General features: G+C 40.4%; 1 pseudogene; it reads right to left on the bottom strand.

Moving 5' to 3' along the window:
• Window positions 1-1,801: 1,801 nt before the first annotated feature.
• Window positions 1,802-2,476, bottom strand: LOC115302123 (annotated as a pseudogene).
• Window positions 2,477-5,421: the final 2,945 nt, after the last annotated feature.

Genomic DNA, 5,421 nt, shown 5'->3' with positions numbered 1-5,421 from the left:
GTGGAATTAACATTTTCAGACTAAGTTTTAGCTGTGGATCCCATCATCTGATACTTAAGATACATCATCTGATACTTAAGATACTTAAAACCCATCAGAAAAGTGACCTCAATGATTTTTCAGATCCCCAAAGAAGAGCATCACTTATACTCACAAAGTAATCTGTATGCTTCAGTCCTTTCCCCCTCCCTTGATTTGACTCACCTGGCTAAAGTCTACTTCCCTTGAATTTTCATGAAAGAGACTTACTGATGCCCTATGAGATTGGCAAAGCTCAAATAAAGAGACTTATTTTTCAAGTTCCCAAATGTGTGTCAGATCAACAATCCTAATGCTAGGAGACTTACACAGGTTCTCATAAAAGCAGTTCTTTCCTCTTCTCCTCTCTGGCCCTTCTCTTTTACAAATACTAACATTTTACTGCCATCTTCATGCTCTCTTTTACAAGTGTACACAGTAATTTGGGTCAGTGCCTTATAAGACTCAATTCATATGTAGTTGAAATCCATCTCTCCATCTTAGTACTTCTCTCAACACAATAACTGGTAAGTGGAATAATGGTCCCCAAGATGTCCATATCCTAATCCCTAAACTGCAAGTGTATTACCTGACATGGTAAAAGGGAATTAAGGTTGCTCATCAACTGACCTGAAAATAGAGATATTATCCTTGATTGTCCACTGGGCTCAATATAATAATGAAGATCCTTATAAAAGTGGAAGAGGGAGGCAGTAGAGGTCAGGGGGAGATGTGACTACAGAAGAATGGCCAGAGAGACATGATGTTGTGGAACTTGCAGATGGAGGAATGGAGCCACAGGTGAGGCATATGAACAGCCTCCAAGAGATGGAAAAGCAGAAGAAACAGATATACCACTAGAGCCTCAGAAAGGAAGGTAGCTTTATCAGCACCTTGAGTTTAGCCCAGTTAGACCCATGTCAGACTTCTAAACTGTAGAACTGAATTGTAATGGATTTGTGTTGTCATTAAGTTTGTGATAATTGTTCAATAGAAAATAAGTGTTTTCTATTTTTTTATTTTCTAATTTTCTGCTATGAAAATCTAATATGCACATAGAAAACCAAGAAAAGTCTGAAATATATTCTTACTTCAGCAATATATAAAGTCATATGGTCCATGTGAAACATAGGCATTTAAGTTATTCACATCACAGTTTAACTTCTGAATTAATATTTGAATAATATCAAGAGCCTACTGGAAGCAATTTTCCATGGGGGGGGGGGAAACATTGACTGCATCAAAGAGGAATTAAAGTCTTTATTAATCTTGAGACCAGAAAACTGTTTGCAACTTTCATACTGTAGCTTTATTTCAGTCAGCGTTTCAGATACCTTAGGGTTTACTCTCAACTGGGCACATGAGTAGAGAGAGAAACTAGATCAATATGGCAATGAAGTGCCATAGGGAGTAGGCAGAGATGGAGGTTTGTGGTAAACTTTATACAAGGGGGCACAATTAAGAGGAAGAAATGGTAACATAATAATGACAGATGAAGAAGCTTACGTGAAATGACTTGGACCTTTTCAGAGATGTAGGGGGTTATGTTGAAAATGGTGATTGAACAGAAGATGTAAAAGTATTGGATTGTAAAGCAATAGACATATGTTTCTGTTCAGGTTCTTCTAATACTTTCTGACTTGATTTCTTTATTATAAATTTCTTTAAAAAGTTTTATTTTATTTTATTTATTTTCTATTTATTTATTTATTTATTTATTTATTTATTTATTTATTTATTGGCTTTCAAGCTTTTATTCAAGGGCGATTATCTATGATGTGTTTTAGCTCTTATTAAAAGCAGCCGCATCCATGGACTGCGCATAGTCCTCAAAAGCAGTGATCTGCTCCTCCAGCATATCTGTTCCAACTTTGTCATCTTCCACTACACACTGTATTTGAAGTTTTTTAATTCCATACCCCACCGGAACTAGTTTAGAAGAGCCCCAGACCACGTCATCTGCTTGAATGCTTCAGATGCGCTCCTCTAGTTTTGCCATATCTGTCTCGTCATCCCAAGACTTCACATCTAGTAAAATGGAAGACTTGGCGACAAGTGCAGGTTTTTTGGCTTTCTTGGACTCATACTGTGCCAGGCATTCCTCTCTTAGCCGCTTTGCTTCTCCACTTTCCTCCTCCTCCTCAGATCCAAACAGATCAATGTCATCGTCTTTACTATCTGTAGCTCCACTCCTCGTGGTGTCTTCCACATTAGCAGGGCCATACTTGCCCAAAGCTTTCTTCACTCCTGGAAGACAGGCTTTTTCCTTTTCATAAGACTTGATGTGATTATACCAACATAGCACATGATACAAGTCAGCAGGTGGGGGGCCAGAGACTGCTTCAAATACTACCACATCTGCTTGTGATGGCACGTACCCCTAGATGTACCTCTTGTCCGCCAGACAGTCGTTGAGCACTTGGAGGCCTGTGGGGGTTTTCAGGTCTCCAAAACGCATGGCCTGAGCTGATCCTGGAACCGGGCAGCAGTGGAGGAAAAGAGGAGGACAAGGAATCACCACCTTGCACTCAGAGGAAAAAGGGGCTATTTTATTTATTTCAGAGAGAGAGCAAGTCGGGGAGTGGGGCAGAAGGAGAGAGGGAGAGAGAGAATCTCAGGCAGGCTCCATGCTTAGTGTGAAGCCTGATGCAGGGCTTGATCCCATGATTCTGGGATCATGACCTGAGCCAAAATCAAGAGTCAGACATTCAACTAACACTGCCACCCAGGCTCTCCTATTACAAATTTCTAAATAGGTTTTTTTTTTAAGTAAAATATTTAAGGCAACTTATAAGCCAGGTAATGCCTGCAATTAAAGAAAAAAAATGTCACTATAGTTCTCAGCCTTCCTTGCAGTTAGATGTGTTCATGTAACTGGCCTTTGGTCAAAGAAATGTGAGCTTATATGATGTACCCCTAGTCCAGGTCCATTTAAACCTCTTGTTGAACTTTCCATATACTTTTCTTTCTCCAACCACAGTTAAAAAAAGAGGAATCAAAGGGGCCATATAGAAGGCCTTGGCCCCTAAGGTATGCACCTGTCATCTTAAATTAGACTATGATTTGAGTGAGAGATAGATTACCACTACAAGTTTATGTTATGGGTTATAATAATTAGACTGCCCTGACTTGTAGAGGTCCTCCTTATCATTGTGGAGTTCAGTTTCCTCATCTATCAGATTCCTCTTAACCATAAAATTTTAGGCTGTGGAATACTCATGAGTATCCTTCCTTAGGGAGTGAAAAATATGTATTATTATTATTTAAATGCATATTTATTTATTTTGAAAGAGAAAGTGAGTGGTGGAGGGCAGAGAGAGAAGGAGAGAGAGAGAACCCAAGCAGGCTCTGCGCTCAGTGCAGAGCCCAATGTGGGGCTTGAACTCAACAGATGGCAAGACCATGACATGAGCTGAAATCAAGAGTCAGATGCTTAAACTGACTGAGCTACCCAGGCACTCTGGGGAGTGAAAAGTACTTAAAGGTGAATCTGGGACCAGGGTAGATGCTGGTTCACAACCTTCTTGGAAGCTTCCCGTGTATAATCTGAAACTGGCCTCCATACATGGAGGGCAAGAAGAGACCAAAGAAAGAAGCAAGTCATTCCAGATTGGTAGGTGCCCCGATTTAACAAGCAAGGGAACTTACCCATCACACTTGCCTTGGGCAGCTGCAAGACAAATATATCACCCCGTCTTTCTACCAAATCTTAAAAATTTATATAGAGGCCTTAACTGGGTTCAATAATGTTTACCATCCAAATGGTTCCAACACCACTTACTAACTCAAGGCTGTGTCCTTGAGGCAGTTTCTGGGAGTAAGGAGCCTCTGATGATGGAGGTCTAGCTCAGGGGTCAACCAGTGGTCACATCATCTTGATGAGTTTTCTCATCAATAGGATGTGTTGAGACATGGGTGTGTGTCTCTCCTTATTATGTGTCAAGCACATAGGTGATACATATGTGATTCTGATTTTTTAAATGCTAGATTTAAAAGAATGCCATCAGCTGCAACAAATGGTGGGTTAGGAGTCCTTCCCATCTATGACCAGTTTGCTGTTCTGCAGGTTCAAAGTGGGAGGTTTGGGGAGAATGGTAGTGAGTGACTGAAGATTTCAGGCAAGGTGGAGAGCGGTTTGAATGACTATCAGGAAGAAGACTAGTGGTGGTCATATCCCATTAAAGATTGCCAAAGTGGATCATGGCTTGAGATGCTGAAGTCCATCCACAGGCCAGTATACAAAAAGTAGAGATGGAGGTTAATGACAACAAAGAAGGCCACTGAACTTCAGTAGACAAATCTGAAAGGCAAATAAGAAAGATATCAAGGACAACATTAGAAAATGAGTGAGAGATGAAGATTATAACTCTGGGATTAGACATAAATGAGGAGATAGAAAATTTACAAATAAGATTGATACAGGATTCACCCAAGACACAAAAAATTAGGATGGTGAAGTGGAAGAAAGCTGATTCATCTCCTTTCTGAACAGTGGAGTGACCCTGAACAAGACATACCCTGACCTCAGATTTCTCATCTTCATCAATGAGAATTTTATTGCCTGGTCTGCCTCAAAGATCTGCTGTGGAGTCAAATGAAATAAAATCTTTGGGAATGGACTCCATAATATGTAAAATTTTATTTCAAAGTAATTAATTGAAGCTATAATCCTCTGACTCCAGAGTAAGTAAGTAAAGCTAGGCATAACCTGACAGACAGTGAAAAGGAACCCAAGGGTAGAACAAAGAAAAATAATTCTTGAGATGTACATATAGGTTGTAGAGAACAATATTATTTTAAAACGGAGTTTTTAATGATTAGTATGGTGTGGACATGGAGAAACACTATAGCAAGGCAAAGGAGAGTGGAATAAATTTATTATACTCACGGGTTCTAGAAGAGGGAGGCATGGTACACCATGCAAGGGTCCATACAAAAGGAACTCCAAGGGCATGGGCTCAACAAACAACAGGGAGCTGAGAACAGATGAGGACCTGTGGGCAAGTGTCTTCATTGGGGGTCATGGTGGAATGCTCAAACAAAAGGCATAAGGGGATTTCATTGGTGCATTTGAATGTCACTGGATCAGAGTCAGGGGAGGGCCAGAGGGGAACTTGTAACAGAGACCAGCCTTAACACACTGGTGTGTTTGGTTGCCTGCAGAGGGTACTCATAGCCTATTTGTGGGGAGATTGAGGCATCAGAAAAGCATGGAGTCTTAAAAACTTACAATACAATGTACCTGTTCCAACCAGAGTGGCAGCTTGGTCAAGGCTTTCATGTCTCATGCCTTAGTGGTGACTAGGAATATGCAGTGAAAAAACAATGCAGGTAAGGAGATACTTTTTATCCCAATTGGATTTTGCAACTGAAGTGGATCCAAATTGATTGTGGGTTAAGGCT

This window comes from Suricata suricatta, chromosome 1 (assembly GCF_006229205.1).
Source record: "Suricata suricatta isolate VVHF042 chromosome 1, meerkat_22Aug2017_6uvM2_HiC, whole genome shotgun sequence".
NCBI classification, from domain to species: Eukaryota; Metazoa; Chordata; class Mammalia; order Carnivora; family Herpestidae; genus Suricata; species Suricata suricatta.
Note: the sequence above shows the minus strand (reverse complement) of the source record. Positions and strands in the feature narration are given on the sequence as shown.